General features: G+C 45.0%; 1 protein-coding gene across 8 annotated transcripts in view; it reads right to left on the reverse strand.

The window, feature by feature from the left end:
- SNCAIP (synuclein alpha interacting protein) overlaps nucleotides 1–11,554 on the reverse strand; it is a 141,407-nt gene extending 129,853 nt beyond the window's left edge. For 4 of the 8 annotated variants that reach the window (XM_074328564.1, XM_074328562.1, XM_074328563.1 and 1 more), the window contains exon 1: nucleotides 10,784–10,918. The gene's annotated coding sequence lies outside the window, so the exon portion shown is untranslated. Of the gene's footprint in view, nucleotides 1–10,153; nucleotides 10,282–10,783; nucleotides 10,919–11,209; nucleotides 11,341–11,418 lie in introns of those variants that run through there. The other 4 variants (XM_074328559.1, XM_074328558.1, XM_019728002.2 and 1 more) reach the window with 4 other exon arrangements.
- Between the last annotated feature and the right edge of the window lie 1,396 nt (nucleotides 11,555–12,950).

The raw sequence follows: 12,950 nt of genomic DNA on the forward strand, positions 1-12,950 counted from the left end.
CAACAGTACTGCTAAATTATGATCATCAGCGGCTAAGTGTGCCTATGTCTGCAGAACTCGGGGAATGAAAATGAATCATTTATTTCCATCTTGATATGACTGCTCTTCTCTGAGGCGTTATTCTCCAAGTTCACAGGCCTTGGAGTTCATTGGAATTCTACGGTTAGAACACAGCTTGGAGACCTCATTTATGAAAATTCCTTTAAACCTTTCACCACTTTGACAAATCCAGTCCAAGTTCACTGAGCCAATTCAAAAGTAGCTCTCAGTCTTTTTATAGGTTTTCAATTACACCAACACAGCACACCAGAGCTGTCATGTTGGAAGAAGTATATTACAGTTACAGAGAGATGCAAGTTCTTTTTTAAGAGACTCAAATGAAAGCAGCATTCCCAAAACTTGAGCCAAGAGATGCAAAGCTTTGTCTGTTTTGTACCATTCTTGACTTATTAAGGAAGAGATCTACAAATTACTTATACATGGCTAGTGTTTAGTTATCCACTATGTGATGTATGCTAAGATTTTTCTAACGTTTTAGACTTTGCAAAAATATTGGCAAGCTACCTTGCCCTCAAACTGTTCCAACGTGTTTTTTTCTTTTGAGGAATTGTTCAAAATATTTTCTAGACTTCATTCATCGTCCTCCTACATAGTGTGTGACAGCAGGATATACTTTTCCCTCTATGCACTCTGCAAAACAAAAACCCCAAACAGGTCAATGAGCTTTCCAGGTTGAAACTGGTAATCAATGGTAAAGTGGAGGCTAGGCCTAATTCCATTTTCTATTTCAATGCACTCTTTAAGCGGGCCTGAGGTAACCATACTCTTTTCTGAGACAAGAATCCCTTCTGAAAATGTTTATATCACTTAACAGATCAAACACAAATATGTTCTTCCATTTTCAAACTTTGAATTTATTTGAACATGTGGTCAGTATAGTTTTATGGGAGTACCAATCTTTGAGACTTGGTTGTATGAACTATTTTAAGAGACATTTATCATTAGGGTTAAAGTAGACAAGCAAGCACATGCATATTAGTTGGTTAGAAGCACTTGCAAAATTTAAATACTGCATATTTACTCAGGATATAAATCTCCCATTCTCTCAGCAGGGGTACTGATGACTCTAAAACCACTGGAAACAAAGAGAAAGTGCATTGTGATGATTCTAACAGCTCCCTGGTGCAGGCTATTCCCTCCTGTATATTTAATGTTCTAGATGTCAGTTGGCCTCTTTCGTGATCTCAGTGAAAGGCTTATTCAGTGGATGAGTTTTGTTTTGGTGTTTGGTCTGCCTTGGTTTTTTCGTCATCCTGTAAATTGAGACCATTATGATTTAATCTATTAGATTGCAGATAAGTTCCTCTAGTATTCAGTATTAGAAGAGGTAAAACCTAAAGCTAAACAAGACCTGCAGAGGCTCAGCACAATTCTAGGTTAGACTACTCCTTTTGACTGTAGAGCCCCCTTCTGGCCCCCCACCCCACGTCTATTCTGTCGGACTCAAATCAAATGCAGTTCAGTGGCACTGGACAGTGCCGGAGACTGAAAGATGGGAGCCAGGGCTGGTGGTGAGCCCACACACACCAATCCTTTCAGAAGCTGGGGTTCCCAATAACTCTCCCTCATTCATCAATGAATTTCCAATGGTCTGAATGAAGCCACTCTACAATGAAGGCAGAAAGATGACAGACTCATTCCCAACGCTCAGGAGCCAGGTTTGAGGGCACAGACGGCTGCGTACACCTCCTGCAGGGGCAACAGCAGATGTGTGAGCTAAGTGCTGAGGGAGAGAGGCCAGGATCATTGAGTCCACGCTTGGGACTCCCAGGGCCTCCTCAGAGCCCACGCCTACAGTCCATAATGGAGCCACTAGCCTAACATGGTTACTGAGGATCGCAAATGTGGCTAGTCTGAGCTAAGAATAAAATACACCCCAAATTTCAAAGAGTTTAGAAAAAAAGAATACGAGGAATCTGGTTAATGATTTTTTTTACTTTGCTTATATAGGGAAATGCTAATACTTTAGATATATTGGGTTAAGTAAACTATAGTATTAAAATCAATTCACCTGTTTTCTTTTACTTTTTTTAATGTGCCGCCTAGAAAATCACCTCTGTGGCTGACATTCATAGATTCTATTAGTATTTCTACCAAGCAGTTCTGATCTAAGTAGTTATACTATGACACTTGGGAGGAAACCTTGGAGGCTGCCTCAGGGACAGATGGGAGAGTGGGAGAAGTGACCGGGATGAGAGAAGAGACAGCATCCAGGGGAGCCGATCAGGGGCTGCAAAGAGAGAGCTGTGCCTGGCGATCTGTTTGCTTCCTAAAGAGTGCTTATCTGCTGGATTCGTTTGCAGCAGACAGACCACAACATGAAGGCCAAAAACAATGACAATCATCACACTGCGAATAAATAAACAGCAGCCTGTAGTTGACAGTGAGCCATGCTCTGGCTGGGACCAGACCAACTACTAGTTAGCCTGTCTTCACCCCACCTGCGGCCAGTCATGTGGTCACTCTGCCTTCTCATCAGCAAAGGAGGGGACTGAGATGAACTGCAGCAGCCCCTTACCCGACTTTCAGCAGGGAAGTTGACAACTGAGGAAAGTCTGGACCAACCAAGGTCAGAATTTCACGGGCACAGGTCTCGTGCCCAGTTCGGTAAGATGAACAAGCATGGAGGCAGCCTGCAGTGGCAGGGATGCAAATCCAGGCTCTGCGTTTAATTCCACTCTCACTGCTTGGCAGCTGAGAGACTAAGTTCCTTCTCTGAACCTCATTCTCCACAGCTTAAAACAGGGCTTGGAGAGGGTTAGTTAGCTATAATATACTTTTCAAGAAGGACTGGCAAATGGTAAACACTCAAGAAAGGCTGTATTTCTTCTGGATTACAGGTTTTTTTTTTGTTTTTTTTTTAATTAAAGTTTATTGGGGTGACAATGGTTAGTAAAGTTACATAGAAAAAGTCAAGAACCATGATTTCACTGATACGTGGGATATAAAACAGAAAACAACAAAGGAACAAGACAAATAAAGAAACAAAAACTCATAGACACAGACAATAGTTTAGTGGTTACCAGAGAGTAAGCCCCCCTTACCCTCTAATCCCCCATTACAGTTTGTAAACAATGTGTTTAACCTAGAATCTGTGGAACCCCAGGAAATCCACAGGTGGGCTTCCACAGATTCTGGAACACCCTGAACTCACAGAAAGTAGATTGTGTGTGTTTGTGTGTGTGTGTGTACTTTTTCTCTAAGGAAAGAATCCACAGGTTTCATGAGAACCTCAAAGGTTCTCAGACTGAAAGCAGGTTAAGAAGCATTGAGCTTCTATGGCTTCTAAAGCTCATTTTATGTATCTATGGAATAACTTTTTGAGTGATGCTCAGAACTAAGCCTTTTCTATGCCTGTTCAAGAGGCCTACATGTTATACACCACAGCATAACCTCCGTAAGAGGTCTGTATTGTCTAGCAACAGCCAAATCGTAGGAATACAACTGGAATTTCTAAGGGAGACATTCATCTTAATTTCAAAGATAGATAGTACTGGAGGCCTTACCTCTTTAAATACATTTTTTCATAGTCTTTTGGACATAATCTATGGCCAAAGGAGGAAGCTGGACTGTTTTATTGTTAGGAGGTGCTCACTTCATTTTAGGACACCAATTAAAAACAAAACAAAAAAACCATCATGGATGAACTGGAAGACCCCAGTCGAAGATGGATTCTACTCCTCAACAACCCAGATGAGTGTCTGGTGGCTGGACAATCTCTGGGAAGAGGAAGCTTGGTGGCAAGTGAGCCACTTCAACTCTTTAAATCATAGTCTCCTCATATGGAGACAAAGCATGATAGTGGTGATATTACCTCCTTCCTGGTGCTGCTGTGAGAATTAAGTAAGAATTAATTGTAAGGCATCTGGTAAGCACTCAACACAGAGTATGTGCCTCGTAAATATTAACTATTAAATATCCTCTTCATGGTAGGAAGGAAAATTATTCCCCATCTGATCTCTGAGCCATAGATTCTAGCCTTGAGATCAACTTGGGGCCACTGATATTTTTCAGCTTCTTTCTTAAGGTAACTCTTAGTCACCAAGGAGGAAACGAGCATACCAACAGTTGTGAAAACTGTTGAAAGAGTGTCTGAGCAGCAGCTTCAAAAAGAACCTATCCCCATTATGTCCAATGCTCTGAGATGCAAATGTGAGAATCAAGTGTAAAGAAATAGAATAAATCTAAAAAAAAAATCACCTTGAAATCCTAAAGATTAATAATTCAGTACACATTTTTTTTCATTCATTCATTTAAAAATTATTGAGCATATACAAGTATGATGTGGGAGGCACAGAGATATACAATGGAAAAACAGTGCAGCTCTCAAGGCCTTCAGAGCAGCAAGAGAGACAGACAAGTACACCGACCACTGGACCAGGGTAAAGTCTGATGCAGGGGCTGAGTATGAGGGGATGTTCAGCAAAGGCTTCTTGAAAGAACAACAGTTGGGTTGATTCAGGAAGAGGACTCGATGTTCACTAAGGCAAGAAAGGAGAAATAACATTTCACAGTGACAATAGCACATGCAAAAAAAACAACAACAAAAAAACAACAAACAAAAAAAAAAACACACCATGAAAATGAAGCATTTGGGGACCCTAGCATTATATAGGTCAGCATAGCCTGGGGATAATGTGGGCAGCTGGAAGAAGCCCTTGCTGAACAACTGCCCTCCTAATCCATCTGCTGCTGAGTCCACAGAAGGAGACAGTGCACACATCCTGGGATCTTTCGAATTCATGGTCAAGAGCTTGGACTTATCCCCCAGGCCTATGAGGTTTTGAATGGAACATCTATCACCATACATAGTTATAATATTCTTTCTCTTGTGATGAGACCTTTTAAGGTCTACTTTCTTAGCAACTTTCAGACATACAATACAATATTATTAACTAGAGTCACTATGCTGTACATCACACCACACGACTTATTTATTCAGAACTAGAACGTGGTACCTTTTGACCATGGACTTATGATGCGATTTTAACTATCTGTTCTTTAGAAAGAGCACTCGGCCCTTAGTAAGGAGGCCGACCTGGAAGCAGAGAGACTGGAGGCACCATTTTAGAGGTGACTTGTAAAGAGTGGAACAGGGAAGATCTAAACTAAAGGAGGAAAAGAATAAAGACAGAGATTCAGCAGAAGGCCCTGGTGATTGATTAGCTAGAGGAGGGAAGGAAAGAGGTCAGATCAGGATCATTCCCAGGGTTACGGCCTGGTAGCTCAGCGAGAGGATGATATATCCTCCAGGGAAAACAGATGGAATGAATAGCGCATATCTGCTGTTTGTGTTGGCACAGCATCCACTGTCTCTTTTCAGTACTTTCTTTTTCAAAGTCATCCCTTGCCTGCGCTCAGGTCATTTGGTTTAGGAGGGTGTTGCTGACCGCACCCCCATGCACCGCCTGCACTTCCCACCCACTCCTCGCATAGACCAACCTCCCATTCCCAAAGGCTCCAGGCCTGGGCCGAGCCAACTGGCGAATTCTAAACCTCTGGCCATAAGAACTGGTTCAGGCATGGGCATAGGATCAAAGAGGTCTCATTCAAGTTAACCCTGAGCTACTCTCTTTTCCTGCAAGGTTTAAGCCTGAAGCTACTGGTGACCATTCGACCACCATGAACAAGGGAGGACATCAGGAGGGGATCCTTCCTGAACTTCTCCAACACAGCAGCCTGGATAAGCCCCTTCTTACTTGAGCAAGTACAGACTGGGTTTTTGTGACTTGCTGCCAAGATTCCTGACAAACACAAAAGACAACTGTGTTTCAAAAAAATTTAAAAAAAGAAAAGAAAAGTCTATTTTTTGTGAGTGGTAGATTGTAAAAACCTACATGACTGTGATAATAGTACCTTAAAACATCTAAATGATACAAGACATTTAGGACTTGATAGCACATTGTACCATGAATAATGAAAAGCCAGGCCAGACAGACTACCTTAGAAAATGTTACTGCACCAGATAATGGCACACTTATAAAGTTAACATGCATTGACTATCGACAGGGTTCTTAGGACTTATACAGTAGAAATTATAAAAGTATGCTTGGGTTTGAGCTGGTCCATCCCAGGCCCCGCCATAAAGAGCAGCTGTGTATGCTGTACAGACTAATTGTGTGATGTTAGAGGCACCAGGTGCCTCTGGCTAGCCCAACAGCTTGCACTTGATGGTAAGGACAACACCTGAACTTCAGACTGGCCACGTATAAAACAAGGGAGCAGCACTTCAACTGAGTCCTTAGGTGAAGGAACGGAACATGTTTGGAATTCCTCTCCCCTCTAATAAAACATCTACTGACATTTATGGAGAAGCCTGGATGACACACTGTGCTGGGCCCTCTTTCTTCTTCACTCTCCATCCCTGTGAAAACCCCACCACTAGCATGGGTTTAACTGCTATTAATGCACCTACATCTAGATATAAACATGCCTACATTGCCCTGTCGGCTTCTCAGTGGCTGGGCTCAAATAAATCTTCAAGTGTCCATCCCTGATGAGCATTTGTTGGTTATGCCATCATGTGTGTCCATTCCCACTTCTGATAGCACTGCTCTCGTGTCCTCAAAGAAGTACCTACCTAGTCCCCACTGTGTGTTGTCTTAGTGGGGCTGTCAATCACTGCTTCTGGCTCAGCTCTGCAGTGTGCACGCCAGTCAAACGAGGCCAAAGGTGATTGCTTTCCTGGTATACTAACTCCAAGGGCAGAGCACTGGAGAGCAGACCTCCAGCAGTGCCTCAGGAAAAGGAAGGCACATCAGTTCCCACTCCCCAGCCCACCAGAATAGCTCTGTTTCCTTCCTGAGAGTGGTTTCTTCCGACTTCCCTTAGGATAGCCTCCATGTTGAATTTTGTTTTCTGTTGTTTCACAACTAGAGAAACTTAACTATATACAATCCACTGCAATTTAAACACTAAGCAATAGCTAACATTCATAGCACACTCTGCAGCTTATGAAATACTTTCACATTCAATTTATCTCTTCTAATCAACCTTTCTGGGACTGAATTTTTCTCCTCCCCCTAAATAAATCACTTATTGATTTCTCTAGTTCTCACAACAGCACAATCATTCTTCCAGTCACTTAAGCTTTTTAAAATCTCAGAATGATTTGACCCTAGGCTTTCCCTAACCCCCTACAATCAGCCACCTAATCCTAAATGTGGGATCTCCCGGATTGATCCCTTCCTTCCCATTCCCTCTGCCTCCACCTTTGTCAGAGCCTTCCTCATCTCCCAACAATGTTCTGCTGACTCTGCCACCGGCCGACTGTCTCCAAACCATCCTGATGCCACTGGCACAAGCATGTGGCTAAAATTGCGTCTCTCCTATTCTGTCCATGGTTTACAGAACAAAGATTACAGGACAAGGATTTACAGGGCAATTCCCTAACCTCAATTAGGGCTGTCTGCAAGCAGGGTCCACCAATCTCTCCTAGCTCACAGTACACTATTCCTCAGCAGAATACATTTGCTAGGACAAGTGTTCTCAAACATGTAGGAGATTGAAAAACAAGTGGCAACAATGCTCTGCAGCTCTCTCTAATCATAGTACAGTCTTTCAACACCCCTTGAATCTGGGGTGACCTTGTGTTTTGATTTAGCGAATGAGAGAGCAGTAAACGTAATATAATCAGAGGCTTAAAAATCTCTTTGGAATTGGGGTTTGCTCTGTTGCTGCTCTTGGAACATCGCCCGACTGCCATGTGAAGAAGCTCAGGCTAGTCGGCTGGAGAATGGGAGGCACATGACCCAGTCACCTGTCAGCCTGGCCAACAGCCTAGTAACTGCCAGGCATAAGTGAGGCCACCCTGCGGCATCCTGCCCCCAGCTGACCAGCAGAAGAACTGGCAGAAGAAAGAACCTGGCCAAGACCAGCAGAAGAACCACCCAGCTGAACACAGGCCACATGGCTGACCACAGAATCATGGCCTACAGTGGCTGTTTTATGCAACATTTGTGGTGATTTGTTATGCAACAAAGGATAACTGATGAGACATCTAAGCTGATTTAGTCACTTTCTCCTAGGAATTCCTTTATTGCTATTTGTGTCTTGGGCACTCAATCATATCTTGTTTCATGTTTTGTACCACTGTTTAATTTTTTGTGTCTTATTTTCCCCCTTGTGAGTTCCTTGTGAGGAGACTGTGCATTTTATATTTTTAAATCCTACCTATGCACAAAGTGAATACACAATGACTATTTAGGAATCAATTAGCACTTTTCCAGGGCCTAACCATCAATCATATCATTAACATTCATCATTTTAACACATATTTTGATCATTAATTTTAAAAGCTTGAAAAAAGAGCTGATAAGATGCAAATCATAAAATGTAAAATCTAGTTATCTAATCTATATAAAGTGCAAAACCATGCATAACATACATATTAGTAACCATTTTTATTGACTCATTTTCAGAAAATTACTTCTTGTATGTGATTTTGCATATCAAAGGGGTGCAAAGAAACAAGTATAAAAGGGTAAAAGTTTCACAGAAAGAACTGTTTGATTTTCACCAGAATATTATTTTTCTCTCAAGACATATATTTCTCCTATGTAGTTTGCAACCCTAATCTGACAAACTTCCAAAAAAAAAAAGGCTTCTATTCTAAGAGTGTCACTGACTCTCTTCTTGCTACTCAATTAGATTTTGTTTCTTATAATGGTGCACCTGCTCCTCATGAGATTTCCTCTCTTGACAAAATATGCCACAAATCTGGCAAGAAAAACGGCTCCAGGCTTTCTCTGATAATATCAAAGATCATTTGTTTGTATTCGATGTTTGTGTGGGTTTCCCTCCTCTTAAGAGCAGTGAAGGACTGCTACAATTCCTTCCAAAACAACAGTGCACACTAAGTTTCTTGGCTTCTGTTTTGTATTTGCATTGTACACCTGCACCAGAACAACTGCCTGAAATTAAGCCATGACATAGACAGAGAAATTCGTTTGCTTTAGTCACTACCTTTTAGACATCAACACATGGTAAAAGTCAAAACAAATGCAGCATCATTTCAAATCTACTATCTTGTTAACTTTTCCTCATAGAATACTTGCTACAGAGACAAAGAAGTTTATGTTCAAAATTATATGCCTTATTTTTTTATATTTTATTTCTAACTGGGATGTCCAAAGAACCTGAAGAGAAGCACCATCTTTCTCTTTCCAAATCAAGACCTGGGGACTCCTACATGTTTGGTTATGGGTAATCTTCAGTTAATATGGCCTTCTGGAGAGACTTCTGTAATTGGTACCAAAATGTCACACATTTTTCAAATAGTTTTAAGGATAGTGTTAAGGTGTCTCCAGTCACTCTAACCATGCTGCATGTAATTTAACATTGAGATGCACCAGAGATACCCAATACAAAGTCTCTCCCAAATGTGAACATATTAGCATACTACTTCCTTACACCTTGCTCTCTTTCCCTTTTAAAAGTCCAATATGTACACATGAACTACAAATTTCAACCCATTCCCAACTGGGATGTCTGCTCCACAATGAGAGAAATAGGTTTTTGCTTTCCTGTAGATTCAGCAAGGAAAGTGGCGCTTGCAAATTACGTGTTTAGAGTGACACCTTGGATAACTGACAGATGCTGCACACATGTAATCCTCATAAACCTCCCTAGACAGCCCTTATTTCATTTTGCAAACTGCACCCTGGCCTGGGTTCCACAGCACGTGGTGTGTGGTGAGACTGTCTGCAGCGGTTCTCCCTTTCCCTAGGCTCTTTGATGGGCAGTTGTCAGAAACAGCCAAGAGGAGTGGGGCCCAGCCACCAGCAAGTGAAAAACGGACCCCAGCAGTATGCTTCCTTAATGAACTTTCCCAAGGAGAGCAATGTTCCCACAGGAAAAACAACAACACGTTTTCCCCCTCCTAGCGGTCCATTGAAAATGAGCAACAATGCTGTTGCCTTTTTGTTTCCTAAAGACTTTCTTCTCTGCAAGCAGTAGCGTGTTCCTCAAAGAATGCTAGTATTTCCTGTGGAAACTGTATGGCTGCCAGTAATGGCTCATAATTTTCCTTCTTTTCATAAAAAATGAAATAAACAAAACGTGGCATGTGACAATAGCCAAAACACCGGCTCACCTCACTTACCACCTGCAGACGAAAGTCATCACAAGAGAAGGCCAAGAGAGAAACGGTGCAGGCTGCAATTGACACGGCCCGGCCCGGGACAGCGCCCGCGGGAGGCAGTGTGAGCCCGGGCTGGAGCCTGCAGCCAGGGAGATGCGGTGCCGGTGAGCGAGCGGCTCCCCCTGGGCGACAGCAACTCCCGGTGTCCCTCTTTGGCGTTTATTACTATTGTTAGTACTGTTGCTGGTACTGTTACTTCACCCTTCCTTATCTCAGCTCTCAGCAACCGCGGCACTGTCCATTACTACCTCCGCCAGGGTCCGAGGTGGCAGCAAGAATAATGAGCACATGAAACGGGCAAATGAAAAGAACAATCCTTTGAAAAACCAGGAGGGGGCCGTTCACCCCTCCCCCCGAATAAAGCAGCCGCCGCCGTTACTATAGAGACCTCCCCCCAAACCGCTTCTGCAGAGGCGCCGCCGCTACCGGAGCAGCCGGGACTCGCCGCACAAAGGGGGCCCGAGGGTTGGGGGAACAGGGGCAACACCCGCCGAGGTCGCCCGCTGCAAACTTGGAAAGGCTTGGCCGCCCGCGACACCGCCCCCCGCCTTCCTGCGGCGCCCACCCCGGACCTGGACTCACCCCGGACTCCCGGCGCCACGGCGGCTACCGAGCGCGGACCGACTACCTGACGGACGGACAGACGGACGGACCGCGGCGGCTGGAGCAGGAACAGCCGCAGCAGGAGCCGGCGGGCGGCGGAGGCGCTGCCGCGGCCCCGCTACGTCACAATGCGGCCGGGCCTCCGGCGCCGCTCCCCTAGCCCCCCAAAGGGCGCGCGCAGGCGGGGCCCCCGGCCGGCGCAGAGGGACGCGGAGCGCACCGCTAGGGACCGGGGCGCGGCCGCCACTGCCCAGGCTGCTGGAGCCGCCTCGCCCTCCGGCTGCCGCGCGCCGGGCGCCCGCCCCCAAACCCGCGTGCCCCCCTCGGCCGGACTGACAGCGCCCCTCCCGCCCTCCCCGCGGCGCCCCCCGCCCGGCCCAAGCCCCTCCCTCGCCGCTTCCTTACCCCGAACCTCCAGACAGCCCGCCGGCGCCTGTCGGCGAACCTGCTCTTTCTTCCTCTGTACCTTTCGCCCGTTTACCTCGGCTGCTTCTGAGTCTCCTCGGCTGCGTTTCCCCTCCCCTCCTACTTTTCCCCGCTTCCCTCGGTCTCCTCCGCGCCCCCCCCCGCCCCACTTCGCGGCCTCTCCCCCTGGAAATGAAATCGCCCCTCACCGTGATCCGTGCGTCAACCGCTGCCACCTCATTGGTCCCCAAACCATTCCAGGGTTCCAGCTGAAACCGGGGAAAGAGACTGGGAAAAGGGGGGAACAGAACGTGGGCACTGTCCTGGGAAACTGCTGTGCTTCAGAAGCTTCTGGCAGAGTATTTGGCGTTGGCACGGAGTCTTCAGCCCCCATTCCTGCCCGCCCCCCGACTCGCCCACCCCCGAGGACTTCGCCAAGGAGTGATGGGCAAGTGGGTTCTGCTGGGAAGGTTTTGTGCTCAAGTGTGGGTGGTGAACGGAGACGTCTTTGGTCTGTAATAATAGCTTTTTAATTTAACAACGTTTGAAACACCAACTGCCCTACAGTATATTCACTTTTAGCGACTCTTTCTTTATTGGGGCGGGGGCGGGGGGGGTGGTGGCGTGCTGCTGGATGAGGCTTCGGCAAGGCAGCGGTGATGACTGCCTCTTTCCTTCCTTATTTCCGAAATGAGTTCAGGGAGAGTGGAAGCATTTATGGTAACATTGGCTCACGACCATCTCGCTTTTGCCCTTTGGAAAGATTTAAACGGTTTTTTAAGAAATCTCTTTCCCAGGAGGGATGACTCGGAGAAGTTCACTCGGCAAAGCCACAGAGGGCCACACTCTTGCTCCAGGATGTGGCTGCTTGCCTGCTGCTGCCTCAAAAAAAAAAAAAAAAAAGCGTGAGGAAGCAAGTTCTCTGGATTGTCTGTTGGGGGGGTGGGGGGGCATCCTCCTCCTCTTGCCGGTTCCAGAAGACAAGAGTGGCGCCACGACCCTGGGAAACTCAACACTATCTGGGTTAGTGAAAATGGGGGTGTTATCACGTGTGAGCTTGTAATTGAAAATGTTACCAATAAAAAAAAGGAAGGACCTGGTTGTTTCAAAACTGGGGTTTTTTAACTGGGGTTCCCTGGATGAGTAGTATGTTATTGCACACAGTGCCTCTGGAGTCCACAGGCTGATCGTTGGTATTTCAGGAAAGAGGCAGTTGTATCATTAGGAGGCATGGGGGAGGCCATCGTTGCCTCGGACCTATTTGGACAAGTACAATAGTCATGAAATGAGGACTACCTGGAAGGCCAGCAGAAGATATTCCCATGCTTTTAATTCCATTTCCTGTTGAGAAACTAAATTTCTCTCTCTGCCCTTTGACGTAAACAGCCAAAAGCATGTTCTGCACTGTTGTAATTTGTTTATTGTAACCTATCATATATAAAATTTTAAGTACATACATGGAAAGTGGCTTCACAATTTTAAAAATACACAAATCCCCTCAGTAGAAAATATAAAATCAGATGACATCATATGGCACTAAAAATACTTGAAAATATTGGGTTTAATTTGTTCACATCTGGTTAAAATAAAAATGCCTTTTTTTTTCTTTTTTTTTTTTTTTGCCTACTATAAACTCTGAGAAAAGCACATCTTGCTTCCATCCAATAGACATGGGTAGAATTGGTGTCACCCTTGGCATGTTCTATAGGCAACATACTTTCATTCTCATCCTCTTAAATAT

This window comes from Rhinolophus sinicus, linkage group LG03 (genome assembly GCF_036562045.2).
Source record: "Rhinolophus sinicus isolate RSC01 linkage group LG03, ASM3656204v1, whole genome shotgun sequence".
NCBI lineage: Eukaryota > Metazoa > Chordata > Mammalia > Chiroptera > Rhinolophidae > Rhinolophus > Rhinolophus sinicus.